This window comes from Sorex araneus, chromosome 8 (assembly GCF_027595985.1).
Source record: "Sorex araneus isolate mSorAra2 chromosome 8, mSorAra2.pri, whole genome shotgun sequence".
Taxonomy (NCBI): domain Eukaryota; kingdom Metazoa; phylum Chordata; class Mammalia; order Eulipotyphla; family Soricidae; genus Sorex; species Sorex araneus.
The window spans coordinates 37,565,936-37,593,804 of record NC_073309.1 but is presented as its reverse complement, the minus strand read 5'-3'; the positions used below and the strand labels follow the sequence as shown (position 1 = coordinate 37,593,804).

Sequence of the window (27,869 nt, the reverse complement as noted above, 5' to 3'; positions counted from 1 at the left end):
GAGAAAGGGATTAAAAAAGGGAAGGAAAAATCTCCTAAAATCCCTTTTACTAAGAACAGCCATTGCTAATGTCTTGGTTTATTTTTCTTTTAGTCTTTCAATATACAAACACACATTTTTTTAAAAAATAAAACTGTGATTGAAAATTGAATAAATCCCATACAAATTTAGATGACATTCTTCAAAGACTTAAAACAGTCAATAACAAAGTTTGTGTTAATCATAAAACAACTCAAATAGCCAAAACTATATTAGGAAAAAAGAAATTAGAAGGTATCTCACTACCTAACTTCAAACTATAAAACAAAGTTATAATGATTAAAAACAACATGGTACTTGAATAAAGATAGACTTTTTGTTGTTTGTTTTTGGGTCACACTTGGCTGTTCTCATGACTTATTCCTGGCTTTGTGCTCAGGGATCAATTCTGGTGGAGTTCAGAGGACATTATGGGATATGGGGGATTGAACCTGGGTCTACCACTATGTTGGTGGAGATGTGGTGAAAAAGAAATTCTTATCCATTGCTGGTGGAAATGTTGCCTAGCTCACCCCTATGGGAGACAGCATGGGGATTTCTCAGGAAAGTAGAAACAGAGCTGCCTATTTGACTTGGCAATTCCACTTCTGGGTATCTACCCTCAGGACAAATAATGTTTATTCAAAAGAACTTATGCACATCATTAATCATTGCATCACTTAGCACAATAGCTAGGATATGGAATCAACCTCGGTGTCCAACACAGATGAGTGGATAATGAAGGTGTAGTATATATTCCAATGGAATACTATGCAGCTTCAAGGAAGGATGAAATCATGCAATTTGCTGCAATTTGGATAGAACTGGAAGATATCATATAAGTAAAGTAAGGAAGAAAGACAAAGTACCAGATGATCTCACATATCTGGGGTATGTAAAGTATCAGGATATGAGAATGCAAGTTATCAACAGGGGGGGTACCTAGATTATAAAATTGAGAAGGAAAAGGAAGGAAAGAAGAAAATTAATCAATGGTGAAAATAAGAAGAGGTGGACAGGAGGTAACAGGTGTACGGAGCAGGAGCCTCAGGTGGCATATTGGTATTGTAGAGTTTATATATATGTATATATACATATATATGTGTATATATATATATATATATGAACCACAGAATCAATAAAACTGAAAGCATGACAACCAACTTACAACAGCCAAACTTCTAAATGTGCCTGCTGGGGTTGGAGAGACAGTACAGTGGGTAAGACACTTGTTTTACCAAACTGGGTTCGACCCCTTACACTTGCATATGGTCCCTCAGGCCCCACTAGGAATGATCCTTAGGCACAGAGCCAGGCATAAGCTTTGAGCACAGCTCAGTGTGACCCAAAAGAAAAAAAAATTGTGCCTGTCATGGAGGTAAGTTGAGGGAAAGAAACTGGGAACTCTGGTGGCGGGAAGTTGTAGTTGACACTGATGATGTGATGAAATTGGTTGAGTGCTGTGACACTGTATGCCTGCAAACTCAACTATGAATAATATTGCAAATTACAATACCTTAATGATAAAAAGAAACTAGTATGTGGTTCTGCAAATCGTTTCTTCCATTTTCACTTACCACATTTTAACATTTTCCCAATTTTATGTGCTGCCTGGTGATGTTTCATCGCTGAATTAAAATCTACCTGATACTATTTATTTATTTAGGGTTTGGGGGCCAACCCAGTAGTACCAGGGGTTGTTCCTGACTCAGTGCTCAGGAGTAACTCCTGATGACCCTTGGGGAATCATAGACAGTGACTGGTTGAACGGGGGGGGGGGGGGGTCTGCTTTATGCAAAGCAAGTGTCATAGCATCCTGTAATATGTATGGATCCCTGGCGTTATTTATTGGGGCTCATTCTAGCCATTGGGGTTACTTTGTGTTCAAAGATCTTGACCTGGAGGAGTTTATAGTCTAGGTACATTTGGGTAAAATTCAATTCACTCAATAACTTGTGGTTGGAGATTTAGAAGGCTTTTGTTGTTGTTGTTTTTTTGTTACTGAAAGTAAGTGCTATGATCAACATTCTGGTTCCTGACATCCTTCTTTTAGAGAAATTCTTTAAGGTTAATATCTGCATGTAAAGATAATATCCCTTCTCTCTTGACACTTCCACCTTACTTTCCATGGTATTATGTGCCCTTTGTCACCTCTTAACAAAAATTCTGATTTATTTTCTTTTGCACACTTTATAACTGGATATCATTTGTTGAATTTTGAGTGCTCTCTATACATTCTAGATATTCGTCCTTGTTGGATATATAATTTGCAACTATTTGTCTTAATGCATATTTTTCTTCTCCATGTAGAACAAAAATTTTCAATTTTGACGAGGTCCGGTTTGTCAAGTTCATGATTTTTTTTGTGTTACTTTGGTTTTGGGTTTCACCTGGAAGTACTCAGGGCTAACTCCTCCCTTTGCACTGAGGAATCACTTCTGATGAGCTCAGGGGACCATAATGGGTGCCAGGGGTCCTTAACTTGGGTCAGCTACATGCAAGGGAACTGTCCTACCCACTGTACTATTTTTCTAGTGCCAAAGAATATTACTTATAATTCTTTGATGAGGTTGGGGAAGTAGCTCAGTGGTAGAGTACTTGCCTTGCATGTGTGAAGTCTGTGTTTGATCAACCATACCATGCCACAGCATACTCATACACAAATGTGTGCATGTCTTAATGAAAGAGGACCAAAACTCCATGGTAAAATAAATCTTCCCAGAGACCCACTAAGAAACAGATATAATTCTTGCCCTAAAGGAGCTCGATAGTAAACATATTATTTCATAAGTAATGATACAATCCTCCTGGAAAAGAATGTTCTCAAGGCAAAGAATCCAGGTTCTTAGAGGACAAACTGAGTTTGACAGTCCTGTTTCTCCCAAAGTGCATTGCTTACATAGAGCTTAGAAGAAAAGGAAGAGATTAGGCAGAATTGAGCCTTGGAGAGGGATCCACGTAATGTATTTTAGGAGTGGGCTGCCAGGTTTGGGGCAGCTATGGCAAAAGTGGGGGGTGAAGCACAGATCAAGAACAAGGAGGTCTGCTCCACAGCTCGGAAACTGGACTCACATGCTGGGGGAAAAGGCAGCTCAGATAGAGAAGGGAATACCAAGTAAAGGGTGCTAGGAGGGCCTGCTTGGGATGGGAGATGCAGTCTGAAAGTAGACTATAGACCAAATATGATGGCCACTTAATACCTCTATTGCAAACTACAACACCCAAAAGGAGAGTGAACAAAAGGGAATGCCCTGCCGCAGAGGCAGGGTGGGGTGGTGGGGGATGGGGTGGGGGTGGTGAGAGGGATACTGGGATCATTGGTGGAGGTGATTGGGCACTGGTGGAGGGATGGGTAAATGATCACTGTATGAGTGAAATGCAAACACCAAAGTCCATAAGTTTGTAACTGTACATCACAGTAATTCTCTAATAATTTTTTCTTTTAAAAAAGAAGGCCTTAATTTTATCCTGGAACCAGTGAAATGTTTCACTGGAGGAATAGCCTTGTGAATTATTTGATGTTTATTGAACTTTGTCAAGAGGGACACCATGTTCTTTATGAAAGAGAAGTTTCAACACAGCAACCACGCGGTGAAGAACTTAGACACTTTGTTGTTGACTTATTTATAGATCTTGTGGTTTTAGAATGCTTTGTATTAAAAATAAATCAGTTTAGAAACTTAAGATCTAGGATTTGTAAAGTGCTCTAAATTAGGAGGGCGTTACAAATGCCTAGAGGGAAAGGAATCCCAGTGATGACCCCTTCTGCTTTCACAAGGTAAATGGCATCTAGGATGGATAGTCTTGGAGTTCAGTGGGTACAAAAGTCACTGGACCTCTTCTGTCGGTCCTCTCTCAGAGTGGTGCTGGAAGTAGGGAAGTGACCTGCCCATGACCCAGTGGGGTTTGCAAGTGTCCTGGGTTTTGGTGAAATCACCTTTGCAAACTTGCTTCTGTGGTTAACGACCATCATCTAAGCACTCTGAGTTAAGCAAAGGACTGAAAATCTCACTCCCTGGGGAATGCTCCTCCCCACCCTTGTAGGGTGTCCAGGCTCTTGAAAGTCTCAGGGCAGAGGCAAGATGAAAGGATGTGACAGAATGAAAAGGATCCAAGGCATGCCACATGCCCAGGATTCTTTACATACATCTCTGGGACGTACCCATTGCGAGGAGGTATTTGGGGTCTTGGTATACTCCTGAAGGTGTGTTGGAATGTGGGGATAATGTGTTTGGGGTGCTTCCTAGGCTCTGTGGGGTGCCACGGCGCCTTTGCGTGCTGCTGCTGCTGCTTCTGCCTCCCGGAGAAGCTGTGTATTTGACCATGTGTTAGTGCCTCAGACTCCTACACCTACCGACGTGGCTCTTTGTGGGGGTGGAAGGGAATAGGCCAGTTGTAACACCAGCTGTCAGCACACAAACTGCTTAATTTCAAAATCATGCCACAGACAGAATTAAAAACACCACACTTGAGTTAAAGTGAGCACAAGGAACAAAGAAAAGAACGTTCGACTTGGGACAGAGTTGCAACATGGAGAGTTTTCTCTGGGACCTGAGAACCATGGAAAAGGTCTCTTTAGGGGCTGTTCCCCTTGGGTCTATTCAACCAACACTCAATTCTTATTCCCTTGCTTGCTTGCCCCCCCATCTGAGATATGGCTCACTTGTCTTTTCCCTTGCTGGTGCTAGTCTGTGAGATTTGGCAAATAATTGACTCAAGGATGCTATAATGCTTCCTCCCTCCCTCCCTCCCTCCCTCCCTCCCTCCCTCCCTCCCTCCCTCCCTCCCTCCCTCCCTCTCTTCCTTCCTTCCTTCCTTCCTTCCTTCCTTCCTTCCTTCCTTCCTTCCTTCCTTCCTTCCTTCCTTCCTTCCTTCCTTCCTTCCTTCCTTCCTCCCTCCCTCCCTCCCTCCCTCCCTCTCTCCCTCTCTTCCTTCCTTCCTTCCTTCCTTCCTTCCTTCCTTCCTTCCTTCCTTCCTTCCTTCCTTCCTTCCTTCCTTCCTTCCTTCCTTCCTTCCTTCCTTCCTTCCTTCCTCCCTCCCTCCCTCCCTCCCTCCCTCCCTCTCTTCCTTCTTTCCTTCCTTCCTTCCTTCCTTCCTTCCTTCCTTCCTTCCTTCCTTCCTTCCTTCCTTCCTTCCTTCCTTCCTTCCTTCCTTCCTTCCTTCCTTCCTTCCTTCCTTCCTTTCTCCCTCCCTCCCTCCCTCCCTCCCTCCCTCCCTCCCTCCCTCCCTTCCTTCCTTCCTTCCTTCCTTCCTTCCTTCCTTCCTTCCTTCCTTCCTTCCTTTCTCCCTCCCTCCCTCCCTCCCTCCCTTCCTTCCTTCCTTCCTTCCTTCCTTCCTTCCTTCCTTCCTTCCTTCCTTCCTTCCTTCCTTCCTTCCTTCCTTCCTTCCTTCCTTCCTTCCTTTCTCCCTCCCTCCCTCCCTCCCTCCCTCCCTCCCTTCCTTCCTTCCTTCCTTCCTTCCTTCCTTCCTCCCTTCCTTCCTTCCTCCCTCCCCCTCCCTCCCTCCCTCCCTCCCTCCCTCCCTCCCTCCCTCCCTCCCTCCCTCCCTCCCTCCCTCCCTTCCTTCCTTCCTTCCTTCCTTCCTTCCTTCCTTCCTTCCTTCCTTCCTTCCTTCCTTCCTTCCTTCCTTCCTCCCTTCCTTCCTTCCTTCCCTCCTTCCTCCCTTCCTTCCCTCCTTCCCCCCTTCCTTCCCTCCTTCCCCCTTCCTTCTTTTCCCCCTTCCTTCCCTCCTTCCCCCTCCCTCCCTGCCTCCCTCCCTTCCTCCCTTCCTCCCTTCCTCTCTCCTTCCCTCCCTCTCTTCCTCTCTCTCTCTCAATAATTTTGGGTCACACCCAGTGATACTCAGTGTTACTCTTGACTCTGCACTGTGGAGTCCTGGGTGTTCTTGGAGGACCATATGGGGATTGAACCCCAGGTTGGCCTTATGCAAGGCCAGTGCCCTACCTGCTTTACGATCTCTCCGGCCCCCTAATTAATCTTTCTTTTAACCTGGCAGAAGATCTGAAAGGGCAGGAAGGAGGTATTTGCCTTTCTGGAGGGGGGTAGGTGGTGATGGTGGTTGAGGGGTAGGGGGTGGTGTTGGTCTCTGTTTTCCGTGTGGAGTGGACCTTCAGCTCACAGCTCCAAGCAGACAGAGTGGACCGGGGAATATTTAGACATTTACTCCCCTGTTATATGGGCGCGCACGCACACACACACACACAGACACACACACACACAGACACAGACACACACACACACATTTAAAAGTAGACACAGCTTCCAATGAAATGCAAAACAGCAGCTCGGGGTAGCAGCAGCCCCACTCCCTGTCAGTGTTTGGAACGTGTCTGCCATCCCTAATGGAAAGGGAGGCCTTCGTCTCCAGTGGACTTGGCGCGCTTCCTCTCGTCTGTCTGCTGCACAGGAGCACGGGCCAAGCCCGAGGGATGCCGTCGCCTTGTCAGGAACAAATCCCTTCCTTCTGACACATGACCCTTCTCCTTGGTCCGGTCCCTGCCACTCTGCCATCTCCATGTTTACTTTCTGGGCAGCGGAGGCGGGCAATCCCCGTGTGGACTGCAGTGATGAGAACGTCCTTGGCTCCTTATCTTCAGGCGCGTTCCTCCCCACCCCTCCCCTAGCAGGGTCATGAGTCTTGTGAGGACACGGGCCACGTCTTAGTTTTCTACATTGCTTTGCGTCTAATAGAGGCCTTGCCACCAATTGGGCCTCCGGTCAACAGAGAGTTAGGCCTGGTGTTAGTAATGTCGAGCTTCCTTGTCTTATGCCCGATCTCTTTTGCTGGCCCTGGGGGACTCGACCCCCTCTCCCTCCGCCAACCCATTCTGAGCCCACCATGGACTACTCAGCCTGAGTGATGTGTCCAACCTGAGTCTTAGGATATCACGGGTCCGTCCTGGCCGTGAGTCGGGCCGAGCTGTGCTGTAACCATCTTGGCTGCAGTGGTCTGCTGAGACCTCCCTCCCGCATATGATGGGAAATGTGGAGCTAGAGGAGACTTAGGACATTCCTCTCTTACTGCCCGTAAGGACCCCCAGGAGATTTGGGACCCTAACCTGGGAAATGTCTGGCGGGGGGCCCCAAACACGCTGACTTCAACACTTGGTGCAGTCGGGGGAATCCGGGTAGATTTTGGTCATTGCCAGTGAGCCACGCTACAGCCATGTTGGAACCAGCTACCGTCACGTCTCCTGCTCTTCTCTCCCCTGAGGAGAGTCTCGGGGTGGGTCTGTCCATGGGCAGACTGCACGAACGCCACTTGCCTGAACCATGTCCCTGTGGAGGATAGGAATAAGACACATGGGGCATGGAGCCTGGGGCTGGGGGAGGTGGGGAGCACATCCTGTTTGGGAGATTGTCTTTGCAGCTGTTCTGAGCAGGGACCCTGGAAGCAGCCCCGGGCATGGCCCCAGCTTGCTCCTGGCAGGGCCAGGGATCTGCCCTGTGGTCTCTCTCCAGCCCTGTCAGCACAGGAGCCCTGCGCTCAGGCCCGGAGCTTTCTCTTCCCTCCGCGGGGAGCTGCTTCCAGGAATTCTCACCTTCCCCAAGCCACCAGGGGAAGCCCCTCCTTGCCTCACTTGACTCGATTACATTGCTTCTTCCTCCTTCAAACTCAAAACAGAGAAGTACACTGAGGAGGAAACTTATTTTTTCTCTCTTCCCTCTGGAAGCCAGCCTTGATCCGAATGTTCCTATAGCAACATTAATTCTCCCAAGTTGCACCTACTGTATAATAAGTTATATATATAGAAGACCTACTGGGATCCAAGTACCCCATATGTGCAAGCGAATGAGTTAATGCTGCCGTGAGAATTAGCAATGTTTCGCTTCCTGATTTTCATGCTTTTAAAGTTACAACCTGCATTTGCCGAGCGCTCTGGATGGTAGAGTTTGGGGAGCAGGGGATGTGGGTGCAGTTCTGGCAGGGCTGACTGGGGCCTTCTCAGCTGGGTGAAAGGTGCCCAGGGCATTTTCTGAGCCTGGAGATGCAAATGGACTTGGGGACACCCCACCCTTCCTGGAGCTCAGCTAGGCCCAGCCTTGGGCCTCCATAGTGAATCAGTGGAGATGGTCTGGGTGAGACTCACACACTGTGGGGCAGGGGCTGGCCCGGCACTGCCAGAGACCCGGGGTGGGAGTATGTCGGGGAAGTGTTGGGGGAAATGTAGGGGGGTTCCAGTATTGTGTGTCGGCCCCCATTTCCCACTGATTGGTGGGAAATGAAGATCGCTTGGCTCTGGGGAAACTTGGGCCCCTGGTGGGCTTCTCGCCCCTGGCTTCTATCAATGGGGTGTGCAGGAGAAGCAGAAAGGTGGCAGCCTGGGGACACTGCAGGGGCAACACACTGCATGGAGCGCTGAGTCCGGACAGTGCCACGCAGCGCTCTGTGGCACGCGTGGTGCCAGCCCGCCACTCCCTGCTGTGCCCCGTGCTCGCCCAGTGCTCTGTGCTGTGCGCGGTGCCCTGTGCAGTGACCAGTGCTAAGATTGTCACCCAGACGAGGAAGCTGGAGCCTGGGCTCAGACAGCCAGAAACGCTGGAGCAGGAGCGAAACGCCTCAGATCCCCGAGGCTCACATGACTCTCTTCTTCGCACACGTGCCAACCCGGGGTGGTCTCTTGGCCCCCGGAAGCTCAGTGCCTTGCCTCCGACACCCGGGAACCTCAGACCCCGCCCCAACCCCCCCAGCTGATCTTTCTCCCATGAGCTGAGACGGTCCCTGGGGCAGGGTGGGATGCACATCTGCCACAGGACCCAGTGGGCATGGGCGCTGGACACACCCTGTCTGGTGGGTCAGGTGATCATCATCATCTCTGCGGCATGTCATTGGTGTGCGTGTGTGTGTGTGTGTGTGTGTGCGCGCGCGCGCGCACGCGCAGGGAGTTGAGCGGTGGGGGAGGGGGCGGGGTTGCACACTGAGCTAAGTTGGGCCCTGGGTGGGCTCTGGGAGTCTCTGCTTGACCGGCAGTGTCATCAAACAGCAGAGGGCGCCCCCTGCCCCCTCAGGAGCTGGAAGATCGGGGAGAAGGACCTTGCGGGCAGGCGGTGAAGAGCCCCACTCCTTTCTGACCGCCCCTCCTTCCCGTGCCAGATGCAAGGCCTTTCCCTGCTTTGGTCACCGCCCGCGGGCCCCTGGAGACAACCCGCAGTAAAAGTCCTTGCTTCCCAACCTTCCTCCGTCACCCCGCGTGGGAGAGTTTCTGGAACGCTATTTTGGGAAACGGAACCGTCCATTTGTCCCCTTGTAATGCCAGTCCAGTTCCTGTGTGTGCCTCTGGTCGCCTGCTCTGCAGAGGGTGGGGACCATCAGGCTGCAGCTGGCAGAGCCCCTGGGGTGGTCTGGGACCAGCGTGGAGAGTCCAGGCTGTTCGGGGGGCTCCAGAACCAGGGAGGGCCACCCTGGGCACCCAGGGGCCAGCACCAGAACGGTCCTGCAGCCCCCTCCCTTACCCAGCTCAGCAGCCAGCCAGTGGCCGGCTGAGGGTGGGCCCAGGGGACAAGGTATGGCTAGGTCCAGGGTCCGCAGTGTCAGTGAGGATCCTGGTGGGATGGGGTGGTGGGGTGTGGTGATATCTCCCCTCCATTGTCTGGGCAGCATTTGCAGAGTAGAACCCGGGGGAAATGTAAGCCACTCAGTGCTTGTTGGGTCCAAGTAGCACCTGTCAGTGTGGGCTGACAGTGGGGTCTCAGCCCAGGGAGCATATTTCTTTCCGGCTGCAATCTAGTCTTGGATCCAGGTATTGGCGGGGTGGGGTGTGTGTGTCTTCTGAGTTCAGCTGACCTGTGTCCATGCCCCAGTCTCCCCTACTAAGGACAGCAGAGACCTGTTGGACCAGGGTCCACCCTCAGGAGCCCTGGGAAACCTCTCTCTAGGCCCCATCTGCATCTGGAGGTTCTGGGGTTAGACTTTCAACACAGGAATTGGGGGGAACCTGATCCAGTCTTAGTCCTCAAGCTTGATTCTTGCACGGGAGAGGCTCCCAAGCATCCCAAGCAGTGCTGAGGGGGTCACCAGAGCCACACACACACACACACACACACACACACACACACACACACACACACACACACACACACACACACAGAGCCCTGTTTCTCCCTGCTGCCCCTCGAGCTTGGTTGATGCAGCTTGTCAAGAGACAAACTACTCATGCCTAATTAGAGTGTGAATCATTTTATATAATATTTATTATCTAGAAATAGACGGGCTGGAGCGATAGCACAGCAGCACTCGGCTGACCCGTGTTCTATTCCTCTGCCCCTCTCAGAGAGCCTGGCAAGCTACCGAAAGTATTACACCCGCATGGCAGAGGAGCCTGGCAAGCTACCCGTGGTGTATTGGATATGCCAAACAGAGTAACAATAAGTCTCACAATGAGAGACGTTACTGGTGCCCGCTCGAACAAATTGATGAGCAACGGGATGATGGTGACAGTGACAGAAATAGATGCTCTATAATAAGATAATAAATATCCATGGTGTATTTATTTATTGTCTATTTCATAAGGTGATGACTCTCATTTTTGGTTTTACTTCTGGGCTCTGCTCAGGGATCACTCCTGGTGGGCTCCGGGAAATGTATGATGGGGTGTACCGGGGATTGAACCTGGGTTGGCCACAAACCAGGCAAGAACCTGTCCACTGCACCGTCTCTCTGGCCTCTGAGTTGATGGCATTCTAAATATGTGTCATGTTTATATTTATTATAAACTAATAACTAAATGTAATGCCATCTATTCCATTCTTTCATGTGCCACCATGGTGCTGAGCTCATTTCCTGCCTGATTTCATTTGATCCTTAAAACCATTCAATGGAGAAAGATAGGGATATTCTTGATTACAGATCTTAAAAATAGGGAGATTTAAACCCTGATGCTTATAGCTTTTAGGCAAAGACAAAATCAGGCCTCATTTACAAATTAAACACAAAATTAGAAGACCAGTAAAATTAAAAATAGCCACATTGATATCACAGGGAGGGTGATATTGTTTTGCTGAAACTATGTCACAGTGCAGCTCACAGAGAGCTGACCTGACAGAGAGAGGAGCCAGACTCTTTCTGGGTTGCTCAGATGACATGTTTGGGGCTGGGGTCCGGGAGGGGTGGCACTGACTGGAAACTCCCCCCTACCTTAGCTCTATTTGAACTGTGACCGTGTCGGGACATGGATTCTTTCTCGTCCCTCTTTTGGTTCTGGCAGCAGGACCCAAGGAGATGACGTCTGGTGTGCGGGACGTGGGAGAGACTCTCCAAGGTCCATCAGCAGCGAAGGACACAGGCAATCTGAGCACCTGAGCTGAGAGTGGACTCTGTCCCTCTGTGGGTCTGGATCTGGAGGCATGGGCTGAGGGAGAGAAGGGGAAGAGTCCAGCCCCCAAGTGGACTGCAAGGTGTGAGTGCTGACCTGGGGGTGAAGCACCCCTGTGTGCTCTGTGCTGATTCCCCAACGGAGCCCAGGAGGTCTGTGGGGTCTCGGCCCCTTCTCCACCCGGAGGTCAAGGACACTGGCTTTCGCTTCCTTGATCAGGATCCCATAATTCCATCTGACCTTCCCTCAGTGTCCCTGCATCCCCTCCGCCACACTCCAGGCTCTGATGACAATGCACCTCCCCACTCCTGACCTCCCCCAACAGGCAACGTGAGCCTGGCTAGAAAATCACAGGGCCCACCACCCTGATCACCCCCAAATATGTTTATAGTCATTGTAATTTTTAACTGGATATTCATGGATGTGAAATTACTGAAAACAAAATTTAAAACTTAATTAATTGCTATCGCTATCGCTATCCACAGCAGATAGGGCGTTTGCCTTGCACACGGCTGACCCGGGTTTGATTCCTCCGTTCCTCTCGAAGAGCTTGCCAAGGTACCGAGAGTATCCCACCCGCACGGCAGAGCCTGGCAAGCTATCGTGGCGTATTCAATATGCCCAAAACAGTAACAACAAGTCTCACAATGGAGACATTACTGGTGCCCGCTTGAGCAAATTGATGAATAACAGTGGCAGTGAATTAATTAATTAATTGATTGATCAATTAAAGTGACTGGAGCAGGGCTGGAGAGATAGCACAGCGGGTAGGGCGTTTGCCTTGCACGCGGCCGACCCGGGTTCAAATCCCAGCATCCCATATGGTACCCTGAGCACGGCCAGGGGTAATTCCTGAGTGAAGAGCCAGGAGTAACACCTGTGCATCACCAGGTGTGACCCAAAAAGCAAAAATAAAAAAATAAATAAATAAAATAAATAAATAAAGCGACTGGAGCTAGATACAACAGATAGGGTGTTTAACTGACCCAGGTTCCCTTCTGGTATCCCACATGGTTCCCCCCAACTCCGTCAGGAGTGACCCCTGAGCACAGAGTGAGGAGTAAGCCCTGAGAACCTCCAGGTGTGGCTGTGACAGCCCCTAAAAACCAATAAACAAGTAGCTAACTGAATAAATAGGTAAAATCTTGAAAAAAACATTAAAAATGACCAAAAGGAATTATGACCCTGAGAATGTGGGTAGGCTTCTGAGTCTGCCCAAAGGAGATTGGGAGGTGCTCCTGAAGGAACTCTAACCCCAAAGGAGAGGGCATGGAAATTAATTCTGGCTGCCACTGACCAGGAGGGAGGCTGGGGGACTTCATGCCACAGGGTCTCTGTTTTCTGGAGGAAGGCAGAGGACACGTGTGCAGGAAGGGCATGCGCTCACCAGGGGGCGCTGTGCAGCGGGGTAGGTGTGAGGATGGGTGGAGGGGACTTCCGGTCCCCAGTGTGGGACTGACCTGACCTTCCTGTGGTCGGATGGGAGGGGGTGATGCTGCTGGGGCACCCTCTTTTTGTGAGGACAGTGGGGGAACTCACCTCTGCTCTTCCGTGCCCCCAAGGCTGGGGGTGGGGGAGAGACTGATGGCTCTTGTGGAGGCCCGTGGTGGCCCTGGGGTGGACGTAGGACCCTCAGAGCCCGGCCTTCCTGCAGAGCCCTTCCCTTGCTAGAATGCCAGACCCCAAGCCAGGGAGGAGCCTGTCCTTCATGGAGGGAGACAGACAAGGCTCTGATTTCTCAGGGACCATTGCTCCCTTCCAGTGCTCTGGCACTGCACAACGGGGTCCACAGTGCCTTGTGGGTTGGGGGTGCTGGGAGGCAGGGCAGAGGCCTGAAAAAGGGAGATGGCAAGCAAGACACAGCTGCACAAGCCGGCGAAGGCTGCGCCAGCCAGGCGGGGCTTGTCCCATGTGGGCCACGGCCCACGGGACATTCTGTTCTCCTCAGAGCGGGCGAAAGGGCCCAGACTCTGGCCTGAACAGCTTCCTGGCGCCTCTCCAGCTCCCTGGAGCCTTGCTGGACTCTGCCTGCAGCTCAGTGTCCCGTGGGGCCCTAGCTTTTGGGGCTCTGCTGTCTCCACGACTACGTCCATTGTCCTCCTGTGCCCCTCAGAGGAAGGTCCTGGGGTCACATGCTCATGTCAGGGGGATGGAGAGGGATGGGGGGGGGTCAGTCTTCTGCAGGAACCAGGGAGCGAGTCCCCGTCCTTTCAACAGAGCTTGGAGCCTCCCTCCCTTCCTGAGGTTAGAACACTGCCCCTTCCAGGCTCGGACCCCTTCCTCCCGGACCCCAGATGATGTCAGCTGTCCACGAGTCCATCCAGTCAGAGAGAGACAGCAGTCAGGGCTGCCCCCTGGCACCCCACTGCCCTCCCAAGGTGGGAAACATACAGGACCCGGTTCAGAGAGTTTCTGCCCCCCGATGCTAGTGGGGCCGAGGTTAACTTGGTGATTCGGGGCCGGTACAACAAATTTACCGTGCTCCAGCGTGGTAATTAACGCCCCTTGCTGCCTGCTCCAGCAGCAGATGCGAGAGATTTAAGGGAGTATTTTCATCTGAAATCTAGCAGTGCAGAGACGAGAGTGGCGTGACGAGCCCAAGCTGCAGTCGGCATATTTATCGTCCGAGGCTGACCATCCGGCGAGAGTGAGTTCTGTTCGTCACTTTGGATGGATAGCTAATCACTCTGTCCGTGTTTACGATTTCAATTCCTGTCCTTCATGGGGTTGTGGTGAATTAGCTCGGTGCCATTTTCTAAAATATCAAGCATTTTTATACATTAGGTGGAGTGAATGGCAAATACTTGATGTAAAGTCTGCAGTTTTACTCCATAACCAGATTGTAAAATATGAACTGAATTAATCATAACTGCGAAGAGTAATGGTACGTTTTCTCTTATTTTATCTTTAGTGCCTTTCAGATCATGTTTTAAAACCTTCCACGTCTGGCGTTGGGAACGCAGCCGCGGCTTGGTGGTGGATAGCAAGAGGCAAAGGTCAGACCGGCGGCTGCGCAAATATTGTGTGCTGGATTTATTGTTTTAATTAAGAGCGTGGCAGTTCATCATAAACTGTTTATGGCGTTTCTGCACAGTGCAGCATTTTGAAATCAGCTGTTTTAATGAAAACATAATGTCATATCTGTCAAAGTTCTAAATATTTTGAAAGTGAAATATGGAAACAAGAACTTTAATTCTAGGTTTACCGAGATTAGCTCATTGAATTGCTTTTAAATCCCTTAAGAGGGTCACATCCTGGGTACCGTATGGTTTCTGGTAGGTGACGGGGGGAAAAAAAATCTAGGAGGTTCTCAAGCTGGTTATTTAATAGTGAAAATACAAGTTGAAGGTTAATGTATCGAAAAACAAAACCATTACAGTTGGCGTTGGGGTTTTAGATTAAAGATGCAATAATGGGTGTGCAGGGGCCTGGCTGCCGAATTGTTTGGGGAGGTCTAATTGTGCTGAGAGAGAGCTGGGAGCCTCGTAGGGTGGGAGAGAAATGGAGGCGCCCCTGTTCTTTTCTGGTGGCGAAGCCTCAACACTGCCATGCTTGCAGCTAATTATTTATAATGACCTTAAAGATGATGAGGTTCCACGGACTTTTCAGGCTGAACAGTTCACAATCCTAGTAATTCCCTCTCATGGTCGCTGGGCAGCTGTGTAGACATGCGGGCCAGTCTTGGTTACATTTGTTAGGGAGTCGGATAAAATATTTGTCTAATCTGGAAATTGTATTTTTAGCTGTACTCTCATTGGAAACAGAAATTAAGCTTGTCATTAGATGCCAGGCCACAGGAGTTGACTGAACAGGGTAATATATGTTATATTCTGTGCTATACTTGGTCAAGTTTCATATATATTGTATTCCACATTATTTTATTAACTTTAATATCTGCACTTCCTATTACCAGACATGCCCCTCATTCAAAGCACAGAGGCACAGTTCTCTAATCAGAAGTGACAGGCTATATACTTTCTCTCAGCCATTACTCGGTAGCCTAGAGCAAAGAACTCTGTTTCCTTGAAAATGTTTTGAATTGGGTTATTTTTATTGAAGTATTAAAGTAATTCTTCAGATTTTAGGCTATTATTTAAGTACTTTTGGGAGAATACAATAACCTCCAGATTCTATAGGCTTTGTTACTTTAACAATCTGAGCTGCTAAATGCATCTTTTTAATGATGGTTATATAAGTGTCTCAGAACTCATCTGACCAGCGGAAGCAAAGAGCATTCAGGTAATTATAGAAAATTAGTAGGCTAAATTAGTTTAGGAAAGCACAAAAGTATGATATTAAAACTGCTAGCAAAATATAGGTCCCGTTTGCCAGATTTTTAATGACAAATTAGCATTTCTAATCCTTTTATCCTTGTGGTTTTTTTTTGGTAATTTGGTTCAAAGAGCCAATAGACTGGCTTAGGAAAGCTGACTGAGGCATGGGTAATGGTCAGGGTTGGAGTGGGACTACTGGTTTCTATAAAAATCCTCACCCAGCACCTTGGAGGCAGCCAAGGCCATGGTCAGACTCTGGTGCATAAATGTGGGGCAGGAAAACCTGTGGTTGGGTGGACCCATGGTTGGGTGCTCGGGGGAGGGGTGGTCACAGTTCAAATTACAGAAAGAGTCCTGTGAACTCCATCTGGAAGTGACCCCTCTTACCAACAGAGGCGTCTCTCACATACACACACTGATCTGCAGCTTTACAACCTGCTTGGGGGGTTGGGGGAAGCCCTAGGAGGAGTGTGGAGGTTTGAGAACGAGAAATTGGCTCCCTGAGTTCAGTCCTCACCCTCTACTGTCTCTGCTTTGTTGGCTCACAGAAGCTGCTCTGCATTATCTCCCTCTCCTGCTGGTCAGGGCCAAAGGAGAACAATTTCTGCACCAGGAGAATAATTTCTGCACAAGGCTAAGTTAGCAAATGGCAGAGTTGTGAAGGGAACCCAAGTTCAAAGCCAAGATTCTTCCACTCGGTCATGCCATGCAGTCTCTGTTGCGTCCACGAACCACATCCTTGCTCTTTCTCTTTTGTCCAGTCTCCAGATGACCTTGAGAACAGTTGATCATTTTCATGGGACCTGGAGGTGATAAGGTATCAGATGGTAAGCTTGAAGGAAGAATAGTCTGCAATGTGTGGCTAATCCCTAAGCATGAAAGTTATCATTAGACGATGGGAAAACACTTGATTGTCCTTCTCTTCTATTCACAGAACTAACCTTCTAACTAACCTTGCATGAACACAACTGACCATGTGCTTTGTGCAAATTTAAAAGCCTAGTAGGCAATCCCAGCTGCAAAATATCCCAGGAGTGATCATGGGGTTTATACAGAAAACAAAATTCTTGTCAATAACTTATGCATTTTGCTGTGCAGTCCAATATATGGAACCCAGAGCTTTTGGAACTTGGTGAGAACTTGCATACAGAAAGTAGGGAAGTATTGGCAGGGAGGTAAAGCAAACAGGAAGGTGAAAGCTAGAAAAAAACAAAGTTGTTTCCTAGGCAACCAATGAGGCCTCAGATCAAGCGGATGGCTATCATTGAGTGGTGCCCATTTGGGATGCCATTATTCTAGTCCCTGAACTGGGCCATATCCCAACATACTGAATGCTGGTCACATGACTGTGGTCGACAGTTCCACGAACTTACCCGTGTGTGGCTATGCAGCATGTGGTTTATAGATGCATAAAGTCTTAGACCTGGGTGGTAACCAGCCCCACTGGCGTTGGAATCTACATTTTATGGCTGAGGAAATTAAATTGCTTCCCTGTCTTAGTTCAAGGAATCCAGAGTTGAGCAGGAGGGAAGCAGAGTTGAGCGGGAAGCTCGAGGAGCAAACCTAAGCCATGTCGGAAGAATACTGGAGGGTCCTTTGTAATGTGTTCTGCTTGGGACCAGTCTTCCTCTTTCTTGGAGGAATGTGATGGTAAAACGATATACGATCAGTGGTAGACAGCATGAGCATCACCAAGCCCATCCCTCTGTCCTCCCAGTCCACCTGCAGACACAGGTGTGCCTTATTCTCATCTCGGGGGGCGTCCAGGTGGTGGCTCGCCAAGGCTCCCCTCACTGTGACAGCTCAGAGAGGCCGATTTGGAGTCAGAGGAGGCACTGCCTCAAGGAACACTTGAACCTTGCAGAAACATAGGACAGCTGTCCCCTGAATACCTCTGCTCCTCTTCCTGACGATAGGGAAGGCACACTGTTGTGTGGGTACCAAGGATTGTAGGCGTTATACTGCACAAGCCTGGCCTCGCCTGACTTAACTTCTCCAGGTATTTGTCTTGGTTGTTCCCCCCCGCCCCCCATCCCCACACTCTCTCTCCAGGACCCCGAGGGAAAGGGTCCCCTTTCTTGTTCTTCTACCTGTTTGGCTACCCGTCCTCTTAGGCTTGGCTCAGGCATGACTGAATCTCCACAAAGCCGTTTGTGATCTTTGTATTAAGGATGCAGCGTAGAAATGAATTGTATTGTTTGGGAAGATGTCACCACTGGCTCCTCCTTGCTGAAATTGTCTGTAACAAGTGGCTGGAGTTTCCACTGGAGGGTAATTTATATTTATTTGAGCTGCCACCAACTCCTTATTTAGTTTGCATAAACTACCCAGGACAGAAGAGGAATCTCCCTGGACCCTGTTTATCTTGTACTCGTGGAGCTTGCATGGAGGGTGGATCTCTCCTCACATGGACCTCCCTCCATCCCTTTTAGCGATGAATAATCAGTCATCAGGAGAGGGGATTAAAAAATAGATTTATTGCTATTTCTAAAAGTCAGAACTAGAGGATGAGTAAACACAACAACAGATGTATAAGAACGTAAGTAGAAACACTATTTTACAATAACATGTACTGAAACACATTTATGTACTGGAAACTATGAAAAATAGCTCTCTTTAAATGATTTAACATTTTCTCTTCCTTAGATACAGTTGAGTTTCCAGTGGGAGAACTAAGATGCTCGCAGATTTCTTGGCCTTTGTGAAAAACCTTAAAACCTTCTGGAATGCTCCGAAAAGCCGGTGCATGTTTTAGCAGGAGAACGGGCTATTTTCAGTGTGCATGTGTGCATGCATTCTGTCCTCTCTTCCCACATTCCCCAGACATGTCAGATCATTACTCAGGTTCAGGGAACCCCACGATCAGGGCTGAGAAAGAAATATCTGTTAATGACATTCGTTTCTGGAGAAAAAGGAGAGGGGCGCGGGGGGGGGGGGGCGCTGCTTTCTCAGGAGGAGACTGGCATTCTGGGCCTTTCTTCGTTGCCTTATGGCAGCTTCCCTTGCCAGGCCGCTCTGGAGAACCCCTTTCATCTGGTGGTGGGGAGGGGAGAGCATGGGCTGGAGAAATCTGATTTCTAGGCTTTGGCTGCTTGCAGAGGCCTCATCAGGGGGCGGTGTGCCTGGCCGAACTGATAACTGGGAACAGGACTCGACTCTAATCAATGGTTCTCTTCGAGACACCAGACAGACCTCATTGTTCCTGGAAGTGGACGCTGTTGGCCGTTTCTAAAGAGTGGGGTTTTGGAGGACCCTCAAGACCTGGGGTACAGCACTCTCCGACTGGCTGTTGTGACCTAGAGTGGGCGACAGCTACACAGTGGTGGAGCAGCACGCAACTCAAAGCCAGCCCACCGGTCCTTCTTGCCCGGTTCCCACCCGGGGGTGATGAGCCTGTTCCTAGAGCTGCCCTCCTACCTGGTGTCTGGGTGAGTGCACGGTCTTCTTTGATTTGGCGATTGGGGAACGATGGGAGGACGGTGTGACTTGGAATGGACAACTCTGCTCTCAGAAAACTTGGCTACCAGCAACCTCTAGTTTGGGGGATGGTGGTGGTGGGGCTCCCAAGTAGAATTCAGGGGGTCTAGAGGTCACCCTGGGAGGTCCTCAGCCCAGGTGCGGGGGCCTGATGGGTCGGGGCTAAGGCCTGGTGATGCAGTGCTGCTTGCTCCAGTGGTGCTGGGGTGGGGAGGGGGCCCAGAGCGGAGGGTCTAGGGGCCACCAGGGTCACACCTGGTGGAGCTTGGGGGACCATGCAGTATTGGCGATTAAATTCAGAGCTCGATGCATTGAAGGTCTGTGCTCCAGCCCTTTGAACTGTCTGCTGCTCCCTCACAAATCTCTCATTTACCTGTGCTCTGAGCAGGAACTGGATACATGGGGGTCAGCTTGACACGATTCCTCCCTCCACCTTTGTGTTATCTACCAAAATCCCCTTCTCGAAGATTCTGATCTAGGGGCTGATCCGAGTTCAGATGTCATGCACGTGCCACGCACTGCGTGATGCCCTGGACATCCCCAGACATGGCCTGAAGGCTCTTGAGCCTCACCCGGGGTGGCCCGGATCATTCCTGGCACCAGAAGCCCAGCTCACCTCACCCAGCACTGAAGGACGTGCCCGCCAGTTAGCTGAGAATTGCCAGGAGGGGCGCCCAGGCCTCCCAAGCACCTCTTGGAAGCCCCTCCAACCCCACAAAGAATTTTCTCTACCTATTCACATGTGATTCTAACATTCCCCTCAGAAAAATCAGGACAGATTTCTCAACATTTGGAAATGAGAAGTAGAATGTGTGACTGATAATCCTTGTAGAGTGGACAAAGTCATATGTGGGTGAGATGTGTGTGTTTCTGTGTGGGGGTGTGACGTGTGCTTGTATTTGTGGTGTGCCTATGTGGAATGTGTATGTGGTGTGATGTGTGCTTCTGTGTGTGGTGTGCCTGTGTGGAATGTGTATGTGGTGCATGTGTCTGTATGTGGTGTGTGTTTGTGGTGTGTGTATTTTGTGTATGTGTATCTGTGTATGGAATAAGTGTGTATGAAGTGAGTCTGGCATGTATGTGTGTGGTGTGCATGCATATGCATATATGTTATGCGTGTTTATGTGAATGTGTATATGTTATATGTGTATTATGTGGGGTGTATGTAGTGGATATATTATGTCTTTGTGTGTGGTATATATATATATGAATGTGTATATGTATGTATGTGGAGTGTGATGTTAGGTGTGTATGCTATTGTGTGAATGTGTCTGTATATATATATGTGTGTGTGTGAAGTGTGCATGTTATGTGTGTATGTGTATGGAGTGTGTGTAGGTATGTAGTGCATGTGTGTGTGGTATGTGTATATGTGTATGCTATGTTTGTATGTGGGGTGTATGTAATGTTCATGTGTGAATGTGTACCTGTGTGTGGAGTGCATGCATATGTGTGTTGTCTGGTGGTTGGGAAGTCTGTGAGAAAGATCAGAGGTGTGTGCTGTTTCCGCCTCCGTTGCATCTGGCGTCGGCTTTGTTGAATTGGCTTCTATCTCTTTCTCTTCCGCAGTGGCATTGAGCAACCTCCACGCTAATGCAATATTAAGGACCGCATAATTAGCCACCTTAATAAATTTTTCTAAGATGGATAGGCAATGTTTGGATTTCTTCAGGAGAAAACATTCCTCTAATAGTATTCTGTGAGAGGCTATGGCGAGAACAATGAACAGAAATATCTGGAAATATATTAAGATATATGTGCATATATTGGACATTAGCACCATGCACTAAGCATATTGGGAATATGCTTCAAAATATTTCAAACATTGTTGACCTTTGTTATATAATCCTGGGCTCGGGGAAACATATTTGCATAGGCTTAGCAATATATTGTAAATAACTACATAGGATAGTGTGTATTTTTCCTTAAGATGCAGTATTATAAGCAAGACATTAAATTATGCCTATCAGACAAAGCAGCCAGATCTCTACATTTTTTTATAGCACATTCTATTGGGAAGACATCCCTGCTCCTACAAAGCACATGCATTAACTGCCTGATTCATGTGGTGACATGTGGCATATCCAAATGCGTTATGGATCTCTCAGGAATAAAAACAACATAGCAAAAGCATCACCTTGGGATGTTCATTGAGTGAATATTTTACAGACACACTCCTTTTATATTTATATAATAATTTAGTGTTATGACAATTTTTTTTAGCAGAGTTGGCAGTTTTTCTTTTTTATAATGGTATTATATTTGTGAGCCTATTAAGTGCATATGGGATAAACTAAAGAAAAAAGTATTTTTCATAATTCCTCAGGGTGCTGGGAGCAGAAGAAAAAAACATATTGGTTTAGAAAAATGTTAATAAAAGGTCAATCAGAACTTCCCAGGTCTCCGCGTGGCGGCAACGGCGGTTTGGAGGCGCTCTTGGAACCGCGTGTGCCCAGGAGAAGGAGGGCTTTGTGGGGTGTCCGGGAGGAAAGCGGTACCTCGGGTCTGATTTCTGAGAGAGACCCTGGCCCTTTGGCAGGGCGGGTGAGCTTTCAACCAAGGACCAAACTCGGATCTTGGCTCTCCCGTCCTCCTTCATCTCCCTTGGACCATGAGGCTGGGCTGCTGCGTGTCCTGAGGCTGTCCCTCCGGGTTCCTCCCAGGACCTGGTGATAGCCAGCACGATGAGAACTGGGATACTTGTCCCCTTTCCCTCCGCTCAAGCCGATAAGCACCCCCAGAGAGAAGGAAGGTGTTTCTGCGGTGGGAGCGGCTGGGCAGAGGCAGCCACCAGCAGCCAGGTTAGGGGGCGGGCAAGGGACGCCCTGTCCCTCCCGCACCCTATCTCCTTTCTATCTCTCTCTCCCATCAGGTACGAAGAGGGAGACATTCTGTGTGTTCATCTCCCTTGTTCTCCTCTGCCTTTCAAAGAACTTATAAAAATGCAGCACTGGAGCGTGGTTATTTGGGGGATTTTTATTTAGCAGTTGCCTGCGTTTTAGTATGTTTCAGGCAAACCCGTGCACTGAGATTCCGACCGGCCTCAAATTACACTTCCTCAAAATAGAAATGTTCTCAGTGAACAAGTGGACAGAGAGCTCTGCCTTGGAAGGGATCCAGCCCGGCTCCCGGAGGGTGGAGGGGCGGAAGCCCAGAACCCCCCCCCCCCAACAGCATAACACACCCTCCCCACGGGCTTGTCGGGGGGGGGGGCGGTAGGGAGGTGTGGGGTGGACCCGGGAGCCCCCTGGTCCATGTCTCAGCATGTGCCGGTGGTGGTTTTGAGTTGCTGCAGTTGTCAGCTCTGCTCACGGCAACAGCCCCGGGGTTGTCTGCTCTGGTTCTTACTGCAAGGTAAGGGCTTGTTGGGGGCTGGGAGGAGGGGGTAGGAGGGTAGAGGTGCAGGGGTGGCTGGAGCCAGGGCCCCCCCCCCCCAATTGAGAGTGGAAACTACCAGCTCCTCTGGCCTTTGAGCAGAGAAGCACAGCTCCTCGGGAGACCCCTGGGAGTCTGTCTGTCTTCCCAGGGGACCCGGGGCATCTCTTGACACACCAAGTCCTCAGTCCAGGTGCCAGGCCTTTGGGGACCCTGGAAGGAGCTGTGCTTGTCCTACGGGAGCAGAGACACATCCCAGGAATGGGAAATTTCAGAGATGCTGCGTGTGCTACAGCAGAGCTGGGCCCCTCAGTGCCTGGACCGACTCTCTCCTCCGAGGAGTCCCTGCTCATTTCTCCATCAATTTTGATTAAAAACTCTTTTGTTTAATTGTTTGTTTTTGGTTTTGAGCCTGGCAAGCTACCGAGAGTATCCCACCCGCATGGCAGAGCCTGGCAAACTACCTGTGGCGTATGCGATATGCCAAAAACAGTAACAGTCTCACAATGGAGATGTTACTGGTGCCCGCTCGAGTATACGGATGAACAATGGGATGACAGTACAGCACAGTACAGTTTTTGGTTTTGGGGCCACACTCCGTGATGCTCAGGGCTTACTCCTGGCTGTGTGCTCAGGGATCACTCTTTGGGGTACTCAGGGGTCTAGATGGGGAACGGGGATTGGCTGTGTGTGCCCTCTCTGGGACCCTTGAAAATATCTCATCATTATTATTTTTTTTTTGCCCTGGATTTGCTAGGTGAGTTTTGGGGTGCCTCCGTGTGCTTGAAATGTTATTGCATGCTCGCTTTCTGTTGCTGGCATCGAACCCAGGGCCTTGTGTGGGCAAGGCTCAGCTTTCCCGCTGTGTCACATGCCAGGGCCTCCCCTGAAGTTTAAGATAAGACTAGTCGGGAGATGGCAGGAAGGGCGGGTCCATGGTAGCACTATTCTAGATGAGGACGTGGCCCCGATTTTATGAGCCCCATTTCCGATCCGAGGCCATCCCAGTGGAGTCACGGTCCCCCTCTTAGGGCCCCTAAGACCAGCCCGCTGCACCTCCCATCCCGGGCCTGGCTTCAGAATGAGCCAGGCAGTGGGCACAGCCCCTCGAGGGTGCCCCGATGGTCCCGATGCTTGGTGCTTGGTTCCAGAAACTGGTTCCGGCTCTGGGCTGCTCTGCTCCCCGCCTCCAGCCCCACCCGCCCTCCTGGTGTCAGGCTGGTCCCACTGGTCCCACCCCTTCAGCCAGATCGAGGGGGGCTTCTACAGCCCCGAAAGGCATGACCCTCTCACCCTGGAACCCTCCTGCCTGCTCAGCCCTGCTGGCTCTCTGCCCCCTGCTCAGCTATGCAGGACTCCATTGGGGCTACACAGTCCCGAAGGAGATAGTGCTCACCGTCTCTTCCAGGCTTCCCTCCGGGCTTGACTCTTCCTTCTCCAGATTCACTGGGTGTGGCTGCTTCTTTCCTCTTGTTCCTCCCTCGAGGCCTGGGCAGGGCTGGGGCCAGCAGGCTCCTAGGACACACCTGCCAATCTCCAGCTTTGTGACTTGGTCCTTGGGACTCTTGTCAGAAGAGCTGAAGGGAGGTTACTTTTGGATTAAATGCGTCGTCTCTGAGGGCTCTCAGGGGACTGAGTCAGCCCTCTCTCAAGATTGTAACCCGGTTGGATAAAGGATCAGGTAGGTGCCTCTTTGTTTCTAGAACATTCTCACTAATACTGTGCATGCATGTGCATATGCGCCTGTGTGCGTGTGTGCATGCATGTGTGTGTCCATGTGTATGTATGCATGCGTGTGTGTGTGCGTGTGTGTGTGTGTGCGTGTGTACATGCACATGTATGGTGGTTCAGGAGTCTCCTGTCAGGTATAGCGAGGAGGAGATAGTCTCTCTGGTTATTTAAGACATCTCTTTCTTGACCCCATTGTCTCCCACCCCTTAACTGTTGTGAGACAGAAAGAGTTGGGTGACCCATGCCATGTTAGTTGGGCCAACTGCCACTCCCCGTGAGGACCCTGGGCAGCCCCTGGGGCAGCGTTGCTCCACCTTTTACTCATATCCGTCCCTTTGCTGGGGTAAGGAGGCCACTGGGAGAGCAGACCCTGAGGTTGGGGGTGTTTCCTCTGCCCCCTCAAGCCCTCCTCTTCTTCCACTGCTGCCCTTGTGGGGCAGAACCACTGACCAAATGTTCACGCAGAAGAGGCCTATCCACTAGGCAGTGCCCGGGGAAGACTCTTGGGGTGAAAGCTTTGGGACCCTCGTTGGGTCCCCCACCCTCTGGGGAGCGCATCTGAGAAACCAATAAAACCGGGCTGTGGTGATGGGACTGTGGATTCATGAGAGAGAATCTACGAACCACACACGACCCCGAGAGAGAAGCTCCGCTCCATTAGCAGTTAGCTATGCAAATCAAAATAATAAATGAGCCATGCCCCCCCCCCCACCACCCGTGGGTAAAACTGCTGTATTGTGACTAGATAGTGATGGCAGGAGTGGGGACATGAATCTCCCCTCCTGCCCGGGATGGGTCACTGGTCCCTTCTCCCTGTCTTGGCCCTTCCCCTATTTAGCAAACACATGTGAGTTGTCCGGCACATGCCAGGTGCTGCATGGAGCACCCGAGCAGGGGACGTCGGGAGGGGGGTGCCCATGTCGCAGATGTGCATCTTCTCAAGATGCCCTTGGACGAGCTCCTCTGTGGAAACAGGCGCCGTGTGGCGGAGGTGGTGGTGGTGGGGGGGCATCTTCTGACCTCGGGGTGCTGTGCTGTAAATCGCTGTGGCCTCGGGAATGAGGCACGGGACAGTCCCAGGTGGACACCGGGCTGTACATACACGTGGGCACTGAGCCCTGGCTCTGTTGCACCCCACATGCATGGGAGCCCTGAGGGACCTGCCCCTTGTCCCATCTCTGACTCGGCACTGTTGGATTTTCAACGAAGTGGCTGAGAGTACTCCCAGATGTCTCCACACAGGCATCCCCTTCTCCGGTGACCTCTGTGTGTCCGGTCGGTGAGGGGGACTGCGCCCCGACTTCCCAGCAATCAGTGAAATGAAGAGCTGCTTGGCATGAAAGAGCCCCGCCCTGAGCACAGGGCCCGGGCCAGCTGTGTGCGAGGACCAGGACGTCGAACGTTGCTTTGCAACAACTGGCCCTAATGGAAGCAGGCGCCGGGCCTCCTGTTTCCTGGACCTCAACACCCCAAAGGGAATTCCTGGGTACAGATGAACGGCTTCCTCCAGAGGGGTGACCCAGAGCTTAGAAACCTGGCCCACGTGACCCAGGACATGGGCGTAGGGTCCCCGGAGAGGCGATGACTCAGAGTGTCTGCTGGGGTACCATGTGCACAGACGCCTCCGTTTTACAAGGCTGGCTTTGGCAAAAGAACGTTTCATCAGAAATGATTGTATCACACCAAGGGTGGTCATGCTTTAGTGGCGAGGGCATGGAGGTGCTCCCTGAAGCACAGGGGCTCCCGGGCAGGGGGGGACCCGGGAGCTGTGGAGACCCACCCTTCGTCTCCGGGCTCTGAAGAAGCGTGGATGCTGCCGAGGATTTGAGGGTGCGTCTCCTCTCTCTGCCGAGTCCCGAGCCTGGCTGTAAGCCAGGTCCCATTCCTGGGGCAGGGAGGGGTGGGTGCTGAGTCGAGGGGACCCCAGAAGCCACGTTTCCAGGTTTCCACTCGGGGAGTGCGCTTGCTCAGGGGTGCTCACCCCGCCCAGAGCCCTACCTGGGTGCCCATAGCCTTCCACCCACTTCTCTCCTGCAGTGCAGGTCCAGCCTCGACCCGGGGGGCCTCCCTGCCTCTCTCTGGGCTCCACTCTCAGAGGCGGTGGAGTCCCTGGGGGGGGGAGGGGCGGAGGCGGAGGGAGAGACAAAATCTGGCCACTTCCTTCTTTAAATCCTCCAGACACTCCCTGGAGAAAATCCAGATTCCCTCGTGGGGCCCAGAAGGTTCTCCAGGAAGTGGCTTCCCAGCCTTCCGTCCATGTCCTGACCCCAACTTCTGCCATCTGTCTGTGCTTTTTCCTCCCCCGAGAGAGTTTTGTCGCTATTCCCACCCCACCCACGCGCCCCCACCCCCCACCCCTCCACCCTCCCAGTGCTCGGGCCCTAGGTGGTATTTCCCCCTCCCCTTGCTGTTTCTTCCTTTGCTCTTTGTCTCCCCAGCACTGGGTCTAGGGTGAGCCCTGCTCTGAGCTCGTGTCTGAGCATGGACGGATAAAAAAGCACCAATCTGCAAAGCCCTGCCGGTGGGAATGTAAATCTGTGCACTTCTGGAAATCCACTGAAAACCATTTCTCACGAACAATTAATTGGTGCAAAATTGTTAACTGTAGACACGGAGAAAACCAAGGAACAATACGAGAGCCCAGATTCCTGGGAACCTCACCCAACCATGCGGTTACCCGGAGGTATTTGTCCTGCCTGTTAGAAAGCTTCGGTCACGTTGCTTGTAACTTGTGTGTGTTTTTTTTTTTTAATGATCAGTCTCCCTATATGAAAAATTCTGCAATGTTATTTAGTACATTTTTATAACATGACTTTTAAGGACTCTGCCGTATAGAGAATTTGTCTCTTAGATACGTGTATATTTTTTTCTACTCTTATGTTTCAAGACATTTGGTTTGTTTCCCACAGCAATGAACAGTCTTACAGCTAAGCCTTTACATGCATCCACGACGGATTCCTTTGGCTTGTGCATTTTTAGGGTTTTCGTAATATTGCCAAATTACTCTTCATAAAGGTGACCTGATTTTCCTCACCACCAGTGGGATTGAAAGCGATCATTTTCCCCCCTTCTACCAACACTGTATGGAATCATTGTTTTTCTCTTTACTGAAATAGAAAATGATTGCTCATTTTTGTTTTTAATTTGCATGTCAATTACTAATAATCAAAGATGTCTTCTACATGTTTGAGCCTCTTATATGTTTGTTTAATACATGTATTTTTTTATTTTGTGAATTGCATGTTCTCATTATCTTTTTTTCCTGTTGAAATATTTGTCTTTGTTATTCATTTGAAAGAAAGCTTTGTACACCTGGGGCATTGCTGTCTCTTTGTTATATATGTAGAAAATATCATTTTTTTTCCTGGTTTGGTTTTCTTTTCAATTAAAATTTCATTTTTACATATGGATATTTCTAATTTGTAGAATTCAAATCTGTCTCTCTTTTTTTGTAGGCTTGCTTTTTGAAATTGGACTTAGAAAGAGCGTCTCCATTTATGTAAATCGTCCTTCCATAGTTTTACTTAACATTTTAAACCTTTAATTTCTTTAGAATTTTAAAAAATAAAGCGCTGAGGTGAGGCACTCATTTTGTTTTCTGAATGAATGAGGAAGCACTTATATCTTCAGCAATTAGCCATCCTTTCTCACTGATGGCTTTCTGTGAAAATAGAAACGTGTGT

The 27,869-nt window shown here is 49.9% G+C and overlaps 1 long non-coding RNA gene across 1 annotated transcript; it reads left to right on the top strand.

The window, feature by feature from the left end:
• The first annotated feature begins 13,894 nt into the window (after positions 1 to 13,894).
• LOC129406867 (uncharacterized) lies at positions 13,895 to 16,596 on the top strand. The gene is made up of 3 exons (XR_008631297.1): positions 13,895 to 13,976; positions 14,241 to 14,325; positions 16,365 to 16,596. It is a non-coding gene; the product is annotated as an uncharacterized LOC129406867 (long non-coding RNA).
• Positions 16,597 to 27,869: the final 11,273 nt, after the last annotated feature.